Below are 13,750 nucleotides of genomic sequence, written 5' to 3'. Positions count from 1 at the left end.
CTCCAAAACGCGTATACACGTTAATCGACTTCAGAGGGTTAAGGAAAACAGTCTGACACTGTGGTATAATGAGCACATCCGCACCCTAAAGAGAGCAGCCTGGAAAATGGAGCACAGCTAGAGCAAAACAAAACTAGAGGTATTTTGTATTACTTGGCGGGAAAGTTACCTATCCTACAGAAAAGCATTAAAAACTGCTAGATCTGATTACTTTTCGTCTCTTTTAGAAGAAAACAAACGAGCCTGTCCTCCAACAAAAAACGACCATATACACTGTAAAAAGTGAACAGTTGGATCAACTTAAAAAAATTACTTCAATTGGTAACACCTAAAGAAATTAAGTTTTCTCAACTTAAATTATCACGTTTTATCAACTTAATTTCACTAGGTTAATCACACTTATATTATTTGAGTTCATTCAATCCTATTATTTACATTAGTCTAACTTAATTTCACTGCATTCCAACTTAAATATATTAATTTTTACTGCAGTTAGATCAACTTAAAAAATACTTCAATTGGTAACACCTAAAAAAATTATGTTTCCTCAACTTAAATAATTATATTTTCTCAACTTAATTTCACTAGATCAATCACACAAGTCTCAAATTGCATTAGAGATATTTATTACCATTAATTCATTTATATTTATACAGTGTTTTACATATTACAAACTTTGAGAAATCATTACAAACTGTTCATATTTGTTGTGCCAATTAAATTTTATTTACTGACACACTTTACATCCATAAGTCTTTTTGCAAAGTTGTCTTTTGCACTGCATATTTTTATAAAAAGAAAAAGTGGTTATGCCCTTAAATGAGCCACTTAAAAACAATTAAAGGGTTAGATCACTCAAAAATGGTTCAAGTTGTTCCAAACCTGTATGAGTTTGTTTCTTTTGCTGAACACAAAAGAAGATGTAATTAAAAATGTTGGTAACCAGACAGTTGACCGTACCCATCGACTTCCAGCAGGAAAAAAAAAAAAAGACTGAAAGTCAATGGGTACGGTTAACTGTATGGTTACCAACATTTTTCAACACATCATCTTTTGTGTTCAGCAGAAGAAACAAACTCATACAGGTTTGGAACAACTTGAACCATTTTTGGGTTAACTATCCCTTTTACATATTCTTAAAATAGAACCATATAAGTGCATTTAGAAGTGCTTTAGAACAGCTTACATGCAATGCCCTAAACTGAGCCATGTTTTTATAAAAAAAAATAAAAAACAGGTCATGGAAAATGTTTTTAACAGCTTAGAGTTATAGGTAATTACTCTTTCACCAATGTAAAGGGAACCAATCAACTACACACTAGACATATGACTGAACAAATGGATAGTCTTACAATAAGAACACATGAAACATCCAACTAAAACAGAGACATTCTTTCAAACACATGCACATTCAAACATTACTGCAAGTACACTGTAGTCTCCTGAAAAGACTTTGAACTGTTGGTGACATCTTGTGCTGATCGAGCTGCAAGAGAACTTTCTGGAATACCTCGAATGTAAACCGAAGTGGTTTTGGATAAGCCAGATTGTTGATGTATATCATCCCGAGAAGCAAGGCACAAGCTGAGTGTGAATGAAGGCAGCTCATTCAGAACTTTGACAGCCTTGATGACGACACCTATGTCAGCCCGTGGTTTGTGATGTCCCCCCCTCCTTCCGAATAACATACACTGCCATGGTGAACTGCTCCAGCTCACCCTCGCAATCATCTTGCTGGTTCTCCTAAAGTAGTGTACATATTTATTTTATATTTATTTTACATTTTTCGTTCATAACTACAAAACACATTTTGTAGTTTCTGAAAAATAAAATCAAAATAGAATATGCGGACTTTCAATTCACAAGGTACTCCTTGATAAGATCTTGAGGATTTCCCCAGGAAAACGATGAGGGCCTTCAGGACACACTCTTTTCACGTGAATGTTTTCAGTCTGTGATAAAACAATTGATAAAAAAAATTATTTTTTCTTATTTTAAAAATTCAGAGTAATCTGTAACAGAGAATCAGATTTCGCCAAGGATAGCAAAGCACCACACAAGAAAATAAAAACATTTACAAAACTATAAAAGTTTGTATTAAAAGACTGGCCAAAGTATATATATCACAGAAGTATACAAAAGTTCATTATTCAGATTCAAACGCTGATGTCTATGTTACAATTCAAAATAGAAGAAATCACCTTTTGAAAGTAACTGTGTGGTTCAAATAACAACTATATTGCATTGAATAAAGTGGTTCAGCACAGAGCTTCCGGATTCCACGTCAGAATGCCGGCTCATTATTGGCAAGCTCCTGCGTCAGCATCATACATATGTGTCTTGCTGCTCACGTGTACAGCGTCTGCCAATACTGAGCCAGCATTCTGGGGTGGAATCCAGAAGCTCTGCGCTGAGTTTACTACATGAACCGCAAAGGAGATGAAAAGAAACTGTTGAACGAAGTCATTATTTTTGTTTTGTTTTTGCGCACAAAAAGTATTCTCGTCACTTCATAACATTAAGGTTGAACCACTCTTTCTGGGCCTTGAAAAGTGCAATGATGTTGCTTGCCTATGTGTGGTTCAGATTACGATATTTTAATTCTAAAGATGAACAACGGTCTTACGGGTTTGAAACGACATGAGGGTGAGTAAATTAAATTAAAGAAATTTCATTTTTGGGTGAACTAACCCTGTAAAGGATTAGTTCACTTCAGAATTAAAATGTCCTGCTAATTTACTCACCCCCATGTCATTCAAGATATTCATGTCTTTCTTTCTTCAGACGAAAAGAAATTATGGTTTTTGAGGAAAACGTTCCAGGATTTTTCTTCATATAGTGACTTCAAAGGTTACCAACAGGTTGAAGGTCCAAATTGCAGTTTCAGTGGAGCTTCAAAGGGCTCGACACGATCCTAGACGAGGAACAAGGGTCTTATCTAGTGAAACAATCATCATTTTTCTACAAATTTGTTTTATTATATATATTTCATATTAAATCAGCCAGTACTTGTGTACCTTTTACATGCACAATACTGTACATTTCACATCATATACCGTAATCATTTTGAGCTTCAAAATTGGTTTACACTGTATGGACTAACAAAAGAGATATTTTTCTGAAAATCAAAAAAGGCACATGCATTCAGAATGTCATAAGGGTGAGTTAATGCAAATTTTAGTTGGAAAATTCTTAATGAGGATAAAATGCAAGTCAATAACATTAGATGGAATTTACTCAAACATATCCAACATTAGTAACTAATATTATCTATTATAGAATAAATTACTTAAATTAATAGAAATTACTTACCATGTACCTTAACGTTATAGCAAAGTGTCCTCCTCAGTCGTCAAATATTTAAAAAGCTTTTGATTCTAAGGGGAGAAAAAAAAAGTTAAATTTTAAGTGGTAGAAAATGGTTTGCTACAGGTCAAGTAATTAATTAGTTGTGAAAATACTACTATTTCTACAAAAAGAACTCCATAATTTTCTACTAAAGAAAACCCTGACATTTTTTTTTCCTGGATGAAGCTAGTACCGTGAGCGAGGCAAATGAAGCTAGCGTTAAGCACAATGGGTGCGTCTCAATCAGCTCCCTAGTTCAGTAGTCAGGGCACTGATAAGGGAATCAGTCAATGGGCTGACCCCCTGATCAGTGCCCTGATTGTTTAACTAGGGAGCTGATTGAGACGCACCCAATGACTTTCATCATCATCATCATATTTCTGGGCGAAAAAAAAATTATCGATGAATAAATCAAAGCTAACGTTTTCAAAGACAAATTAAAGAACAGACAAACATTACTTTAAAAGCACACTCAATATTTTACTGCAAGAAATCAAATTCGAGCATTTTATCCCGCTCCCCGAGCACTTCCCGCCCAAAGCATTTCCAATATCTCGCGCGGCACAGACGGTTAACTTGAGCTATCAATTTAAAAAATAATTTTATACACACACTCCCGAGATCCAAACTGAACACATTTTTATAAAACAAACGAGTAAATGCAACATACTGTATACATAAAACATGTTCAGTAACGCTATATCGCAGACGTACGTTCAAAAATTAACGTTAACGTTAGTATTCATGTTCACAAACAACATTAATTAACTCATAGACAACTAAAACACACGTCCAAAAGTTGCATTTTCGAGTATATTAATTAAAACAAACTTCCAACCTACCTTTTTCATCCGAGTGCGGAGAGAAAAAATGGGCGGTTGTCAGCTGAGCAACAGAAGTTGAAATCAGGCTCGTGCGTCATGACGTCAGAAAAAAACGTCTGGCGCGGAGATCCTTTTAAAGGGAAATTATACTTTGGGTGAAAGTGAAATATTTGAGTGTGTCTGTGAATTTCTATGCGCTCAAGTTGAATGAGTGTACAATAATCAATTACGATTAGGAAAGCAGAAATACGAAGTAAATAGACTCAAATAGTTCTAGTAATCCAACTTAGACCCATGTTCACTTTTTACAGTGTACGTTGTTTGTGCAAGCACCTTATTACGACCTATATTTACGTTTTAAAGTTAAGCGGCCTCTAGCGGGCGTAAAAATAATGACAGTATCGCGTTGCGTCTGTCATCATGAAATGACGTATAATGTCATTACCAATCAAAACGCACGTTTATTTAAATGCAATGTGTGGACTTTTTACACCGATCTCACAGTAATTCGTACATATTTTACTAGGTGGCTTATTCGTTCGAATGACCACACCTATCCCCACCCCCTAAACCTAACCCTCACAGAAATCATGCTAAATTATGATTTATTGAGCATATACATTTTACATACACGTCCATTCTCTGGGATCGAACCCATGATAGCATGATCGCATATCAAGGTATAACGCAATAATCTACCAACTGAGCTACACGAAATGCAAATCACAGTGCAAATAAAAGAGTACAAAACATTAATATGAAAACGATCTTTTGCCGATAGGGGCGCAATTGAAGTATACGCTCTGATGGGTCGTATTTCAGGGATTTGGACAAACGACTTATACGAGCGTATTAGTTGGAGGACAGGTTGAAACAAACACAACCCCAGGTATTTATTCAATAGAGTGGCTAAATTAACGAAAAATTAAACATCAACAAGTGTTGACATTTTCCAACAGCACAGCAGTAATGACTTTATGAACTACTTTACTTCTAAGATCGATACTATTAGAGATAAAATTGTAACCATGCAGCCATCAGCTACAGTATCGCATCAGACAGTGCACTATAGATCCCCTGAGGAACAGTTCCACTCATTCTCTACTATAGGAAAGAAAGAATTTCACAACATGTTAGACCCTATTCCATTCAAGCTCCTAAAAGAGGTGCTTCCAGAAGTCATAGATCCTCTTCTGACTATTATTAATTTGTCATTGTCATTAGGATATGTCCCCAAAACCTTCAAACTGGCCGTTATTAAGCCTCTCATCAAAACCACAACTAGACCCCAAAGAACTAGTTACTATAATTATAGACCGATCTCGAATCTCCCTTTTCTGTCCAAGATAGTAGAAAAGGTAGTATCCTAACAATTATATTCCTTCTTAGAGAAAGAATGGTATCTGTGAGGATTTCCAGTCAGGATTTAGACCGTATCATAGTACTGAGACTGCTCTAATTAGAGTTACAAATGACCTGTTCTTATCATCTGATCGTGGTTGTATCTCTCTATTAGTTCTTTTGGATCTTAACGCTGTGTTCAACACTATTGACCACAACATTCTTTTGCATAGACTAGAAAACTTTGATGGCATTAATGGAAGTGCATTAGCATGGTTTAAATCATACTTATATGACCGCCATCAATTCGTAGCAGTGAATAAAGAGGTATCATATCAATCACAAGTGCAGGATGAGTACCTCAAGGCTCAGTACTAGGGCTGTTACTGTTCATGCTTTACATGTTATCCTTGAGAGATATAATCAGGAAACGGTGTTAGCTTTCATCGTTATGCTGATGATACTCGGCTCTATATTTCTTTGTGGCCCGGTGAAATATACCAATTTGAAAAACTTAACGGAATGCATAGTCAATATAAAAAACTGGATGATGAGTAATTTCTTACTGCTAAATTCTGAAAAAACAGAGGTGTTAATTACATGGACCTAAAAACTCTGCATGTAATAACCTAGAACACTGTCTAAGACTTGATGGCTGCCCTGTCACCTCTTCGTCATCAGTTAGGAACCTAGGTGTGCTATTTGATAGCAGTCTTTCCTTAGAAAGCCACATTTCTAGCATTTGTAAAACTGCATTTTTCCATCTCAAAAATATATCTAAATTACGACCTATGCTCTCAATGTTAAATGCAGAAATGTTAATCCATGTGTTTATGACCTCAACGTTAGATTATTGTAATGCTTTATTGGATGGTTGTTCTGCATGCTTAATAAACAAACTCCAGCTAGTCCAAAATGCAGCAGCTAGAGTTCTTACTAGAACCAGGAAGTATGACCATATTAACCTGGTTCTGTCAACATTGCACTGGCTCCCTATTAAACATTGTATAAATTTTTTTAAAATCTTGCTAAATACTTTTAAAAGCCCTGAATGGTTTAGCACCTCAGTATTTGAACAAGCTCTTGTTACATTATAGTCCTCCACATCCGCTGTGTCCTCAAAACTCTGGCAATTCGATATTACCTAGAATTTCAAAGTCAAATGCGGGCGGCAGATCCTTTTCCTATTTGGCGCCTAAACTCTGGAATAACCTACCTAACATTGTTCAGGAGGCAGACACACTCTTGCAGTTTAAATCTAGATTAAAGACCCATCTCTTTAACCTGGCTTACACATAAAACTCTAATACGCTTCAACGATTTTTTGGCTGCATTAATTAGGTAAACTGGAACTGGGAACACTTCCCATAACACAGATGTACTTGCTACATCGTTAGAAGAATGGCATCTACGCTAATTAGTGTGTTTCTCTCTTATTTTGAGGTCACTGTAGCCACCTTTTCCAGTCCGTATCCAGATCAGATGGTCACTGCAGTCACCCGGATCCAGTATGTATCCAGCCCAGATGGTGGATCAGCACCTAAAAAGAACCACGAAAAGATCCTCTGCAAAAAGTTTCCAGGACAACTACATAAGCCACAGATACAGATCCCCTGTAAAGATCTTATCTCAGACGACCACCGGGACAAGACCACAGGAACCATTTGAGTCTTCTGCAACATCTGACTTTGCTGCAGCATGGAATTGAACTGCTGGTTTCGTCTAGCCAGAGGAGAACTGGCCTCCCGACTGAGCCTGGTTTCTCCCAAAGTTTTTTCTCCATTCTGTCACCGATGGAGTTTTGGTTCCGTGCCGCTGTGGCCTCTGGCTTGCTTAGTAGGGGACACTTCATTTACAGCGATATCGTTGACTTGATTGCAAATGATTGCACAGATACTATTTAAACTGTACTGAAATGATGACATCACTGAATTCAATGATGAACTGCCTTTAATTGTCATTTTGCATTATTGACACACTGTTTGCCTAATTAATGTTGTTCAGTTGCTTTGACACAGTCTGTTTTGTTTAAAGTGCTATATAAATAAAGGTGACTTTGAGTGTCTTAGTGTGTGGGTGCTTAAGATTGTAAGTGTGATTTGTAATTCTGTGATAGTTCTGTGATAATCCTTGTTAGTTTGACCCACACCTGATTGACTATGATTTTGGATTCCAATTGTGAATTGTTGGCTGTTAAGTTGTATTTCTTTTGTAAATATTTTGTAAATATTTTTTCTGCAAATTGAGGGATATAGGGGGTTAGATGTCATTTTATTTTGAAACCTCTTTTCACATTGTTTTTGGTTTAGGGAGTAAGTTGACACTGTATTTTTGTTTTCTTTCATTTTGATTTAGGAAGTGCAGACTGTTGTGTGTGTGTGTGTGTGTGTGTGTGTTTTTTTAAAGATCCTCTTTGTTCGTTATTTTGGCCTTCTCTGCCCCTGACACTTAACCCTTATTTGTAAATAAATTCTCATTCAACATCTCTCTGGTATTGAGACTCTCTTCCTTTTCCTGTTACGGCTGACCCCAAGCAGTCGTAACAATTGTAACAATGTATTGACATTAGGGCTGTGAATCTTTGGGTAGACAGCGATTCGATTCACGATTCATAGGTTTACGATTCAATTCAAGAACGATTTTTGCAAATTTAGATTTTTGCATCACGGAGTCAGTGATGTTGGCGATGGTGGTGAGTGGAGAGGAAGATCTCGGGCCAGAAGTGAACACTAAAAATCAATCTATCGCTCTGGCCTCAGGAGGAGATCACCTCTCGCCCTCTCAACTCACTGATGTGGCCAAGTTGCAAGCTGAATTTGCAGATGTGTTCTCACCCCTACCTGGTCGCACAAACCTCATTCAGCACCACATTGAGACTGAGCAAGGCATGGTAGTGCGCAGCCGGCCGTATCATTTGCCTGAACACAAAAAAAAAGTAGTTCAGACAGAGTTAGAGGCGATGCTAGATATGTAAGTAACAGAGGGATCCAACAGTGATTGGGCGAGCCCGATAGTTTAAGTGCCTAAAACGGATGGCTTGGTCCGGTTCTGTGTGGATTATCGCAAGGTGAATGCTGTGTCGAAATTCGAAGCATATACAATGCCATGGGTTGACGAATTGCTTGATCGGCTGGGTTCTGCTCGATTTTACTCGACACTGGATTTAACGAAAGGATATTGGCAGATCCCCTTATCACCTATATCCAAAGAAAAGACAGCTTTCACAAAGCTGTTTGGATTACACCAATTTGTTACACTTCCTTTCGGGTTGTTCGGGGCTCCGGACACCTTTCAGTGGCTCATGGACTGGATACTCCGACCGCACGCTGCGTATGCTGCTGCCTATTTGGATGACATTATCATCTATAGTAATGACTGGCAGCGTCATATGCAGCATCTGCGGGCTGTTCTGAGGTCACTGAGAGGGGCTGGACTAATGGCTAACCCGAAAAAGTGTGCTGTTGGGCATGTGGAAGTCAGGTATCTGGGCTTCCACTTGGGTCATGGACAAGTGCGTCCCCAAATTGATAAGACGTGCTGCAGTTGCAACCTGTCCGAGACCCAAGACCAAAAAGGAGCTGAGGCAGTTCCTGGGGCTGGCGGAATATTATAGAAGGTTTGTACCTTATTATTCAGACCTCACCAGCCCACTGACTGACCTCACTAAAAAGGAAGCACCCGATCCGGTCCAGTGGACGGAGCAGTGCCAGCAGGCTTTCACCCAAATAAAGGCTGCTCTGTGTGATGGGCTGCTCCTTCATTACAGGCCCCTGGCATTACTGGCCTTTAAATTCAAGGTGGTCCACAGGCCAGGGGTGCAGATGGCTGTAGCTGACTTTCTCTCCAGAAATGGAGGGGGGGCTGCAGGCCGGAGGGCTCCTCGGCCTGAGTCGGGCGGTGGGGGTATGTGGCAAGGGGGGCGTGGTTCAACAAGGTCTGCAGCGGGAGAGAGAGGCAGGAGACGAGTGGTGAGTAAGTAGGTCAAGTGCTAATGATAAACACCTGTGTCTCGTTGCAGTAACTGGTGTGGAGTGACTGGATGAAATCCCTCAGGAATCGGGAAGTGTGAGAGAGAGACTGACTGGGAACTCGAGTTCTAGTCACACCAACCCTGTCTTCTTCCTTCCACCCTTTGAACCACATCACACTACAGAAGAGTAAAACCACTTCATTTTCGCATTACTGGCCACAAGTAATAAGGAGAGATCACACATCAGCTGCTCAAAAAATGTGTCAGTGAGACGAACAGAGCGCGATCCTGTGACAGTCACAGACGGTAAATAGTGAAGCGTGTGAAGGAGAGATGCGAGGCACCAACACTGTTCAATGTCTCCATTAATTCGTGCTTGTAGTAGCCTAATTTAATGTGTATATATTTTGAAAGCATTAAATTGCTATAGAAATCGCGATTTATTTGATTCTTAGCATTTAAAATCGATTACTGTCCGAAATTGGTGATTCATGATTCAAAAATCATGTTTCAAGATCAATGCATAGATAAAACGAGTGAATCGTTACACCCTGAGTTGACATGAAAGAGAAAGTTAAATTTAATGGTTTTTATGACATTTATTTAATATTTTAATTAATTAATTAATTCATTCATTTATTTATTTTCTTGTTAGTGAAAGTGCTATATCTTGTCCAGTTCAGATGTTAAATTTAGGCAGGAATAAGGTGGGTAATTTTAACACATTATTGCAGGAACCATTTAAGTTTAAGTTTCCTTTTGTTTATACAGAAAGCAGCTACTGTAATACATCTGACCAGGACTTTATTTTGTTAAATGTGAGCCAAAATCATCACAATTAAAAAAACCAAAGACTTAAACTACTTCAGTCCGTGTGCATTGAATTTATTTAATACATGAGTTTCACAATTTGAGTTGAATTACTGAAATAAATGAACTTTTCCACAACATCCTAATTTATTGAGATGCACCTGTTATGTAAATAAGTTGTCACAGAATATGACTCTGTGAATAACTCAATTTTGACAAATTTCAGATAGAACCTTATAATTCCAATGTGACGATATGTTAAGATTAAAAAATAATATACACTACCAGTCAAAAGTTTTTGAACAGTAAGATTTTAAATGTTTTTTTTTTTTAAGAAGTCTCTTCTGCTCACCAAGTCTTCATTTATTTGATCCAAAGTACAGCAAACACAGTAAAAATTTTGAAATATTTTTACTATTTAAAATACTTTATTTTTTTTCTAATTGAACATATTTTAAAATGTAATTCATTCCTATGATTTCAAAGCTGAATTTTAAGCATCATTACTCCAGTCACATGATCCTTCAGAAATCATTCTAATATTCTGATTTGCTGCTAAAAAAAAACATTTATTATTATTATTATTATTCGCTGGGTAGAATTTTTTTTCAGGTTTTTTTTTTTTATGAATAGAACGTTCAGAAGAACAGCATTTATCTGAAATAGAAATCTTTTGTAACATTATCTTTATCACAACTTTATCATTACGTTTGATCATTTTAAAGCATATTTGCTATATAATATTAATTTCTAAAATGTCTTGCCCAAAAATTGGACTTTTGAATGGTATAGTGAATGGTATAGTGTATAATGTTATAAAGGGTTTTTTAATTCAGATAAATGCTGTTCTTTGGATCTTTCTATTCATTAAAGAATCCTGAATTACATATTGATGATGATAATAATAATAATAATAATAATAATGATAATAAAATGCTTCTTAAACAGCAAATCAGCATATGATGTTGTAAATACAGCTTTGAAATCACAGGAATAAATTACATTTTAAAATATATTCAAATAGAAACAGTTATTTAAAAATATTTTACAATTTTTAAATGTTTTGCTGTACTCTGGATCAAATAAATACAGGCTTGGTGAGCAGAAGAGACTTCTTTAAAAAACATTGTAAGTCTTACTGTTCAAAAACTTTTGACTGTATAGTGTACATAATATATTTTATAAATTAACAACAGTTTATTCACAAACATCATATGGACAAGATATTTTTTTCTTTAAAATCCATGATCCTAAATATGCTACTTTTTTGATATTATTTATTTATTCATTAACTGAATGGCCATTAGTACAAATCCTCAACAAAGACTATGAGAACCAGATAAATCCTCTGCACAAACGCTGTGACCAGCTTCAGCCCCACCAAACACTGACATGATGTATCCCAGTCATCAAGGAAAAGGAACTGGATATTTTAAATAATACCAATCCACAATGTGACTTGTGTTGCAGCCAGGAATTAGACCATGCTAACCATGCTTCTCCCAAAGTCACCATGCTCCCCCCATTTCTGTCACCAAAGGAGTTTGGGTTCTTTGCCACTTTGAACACTAAATATATGGCAATATTATCAACTGGATGGCACAGACACTACTGGGTAAATTACTGAACTGTATGATGTCATCACTGCTTTATACAGAGTTTCTTCAAATAAACTGAACTCATTCTATAATTGATGAACTTTATTAAACTGAACTAAATCAACAACAAACTGACTTTAACTGAAAAATGTTTATTTTTAGAGCAGCATTACAGCAGAATTTTGTTTGCAAACATTATTTCCCTGTTTAAGTGACATGACATTTTTTTTTAGTGACGTGACATACAGCCAAGTATGGTGACCCATACTTGGAATTCGTGCTCTGCACTGAACCCATCCAAAGTACACACACACAGCAGTGAACACACACACGGAGCAGTGGGCAGCCATTTATGCTGCGGCGCCTGGGGAGCAGTTGGGGGGTTCGGTACCTTGCTCAAGGGCATGTCAGTCGTGATATTGAAGGTGGAAGAGAGAGTTGTACATTCACTCCCCCCACCTACAATTCTTGCCGGCTCGAGACTCAAACCCGCAACCTTTGGGTTACGAGTTCAACTCTCTAACCATTAGGCCACGACTTCCCCAAAAACAATGTAAAGCTGCACTGACACAATTGTATAAAGCACTATATACATAAAGGTGGCTTTTTATTTATTTATTCATTCATTTATTCATTCATTCATTATGCAAATTAATAAATTATAAGTATATTTTACTGAAATGTATTTATTTCAGTAGGAAGTAAGTTGATCATTATAGTAGTTGGCAGCAGAGGGCGCCACATACCAATGTATTATATAAACCCCACTTCCTCAAATCTTGCCCTGGAGGTCTAATGCGCTACAGAGTTTAGCTCCAACCCTGATCAAAGTCACCTGCCTGTGATTTTCTAATGATCCCAAAGACATTGATTGGCACTGATTAGCATGCTCAGGTGTGTTTGATTAGGGTTAGAGCTAAACTCTGCAGGAAAGTGGATCTCGAGGTCCAGATTTGAGGATCCCTGATATAAACCGTCTCATTGTAGGGACCTTGAAATCCTACTGGGGTGCAATAGCCTTCTTTTAATTCTATTTCACAGATCTTTGGATACAACACAATACCAAACTATAACTCTTATATCATATTTCATTACACTGATGTTAGAAGTGAAACCGTCTGTCATTTTTTCCCTAAATGATCATGTGACTCAGTGGTTTCTGAAAGCACTTTTTAAGGACTACTTGCACCATGTATAAATCAGTTTGAATGTAGAAACCCTAGAAATCACCAGTCTTAAATTTCATTTCTATTCTTTGTTCTATTTATCTTCATAATCGATAAACCCAGCAGTTTCCCATTACTGAGTTTATTTCAGTCATTTAATTTTTTCGAAACAAATTTCACTCATATACTGTTGTCTGATGCATTGGTTTTGAAATTTTTGTCTAGAAGGACACACACTGTCTGATCCAATACTGGATTATAGCCTATTACTGTTAAAATATAACCTCATAATTTAAATCATTTTGTAACATCCCAGCATGTATACTGAGGCCCCCTAGTGGATCCAGGGCTCCTGGTTCAAGAACACTGCTCTGGATGACTTTGACTTACATTTGTGATATGCTGAGGTAGTATTTGTTGATGGTTACATTTCTTGATTGTTATGTTGCAACAACATTATCCATAGCCAATATGTAGTCTGCATCCTTATAAACTTATTGGTTTCCACAAGCATGGTTTCTACAGCCCATGTTGTCACTACGTGTTTATAATATATATATATATATATATAAACACTTATATATATATATATATATATATATATATATATATATACTTTTGTCAAAGTCTTACAAATTCTATAAACACTTTCTAGCACACAAAAGATATGACAAATTTTAGCACTCAAAAATG

This window comes from Cyprinus carpio, chromosome B24 (genome assembly GCF_018340385.1).
Source record: "Cyprinus carpio isolate SPL01 chromosome B24, ASM1834038v1, whole genome shotgun sequence".
NCBI lineage: Eukaryota > Metazoa > Chordata > Actinopteri > Cypriniformes > Cyprinidae > Cyprinus > Cyprinus carpio.
The sequence above is the reverse complement of the archived record's forward strand: the minus strand, read 5'-3'. Positions refer to the sequence as shown.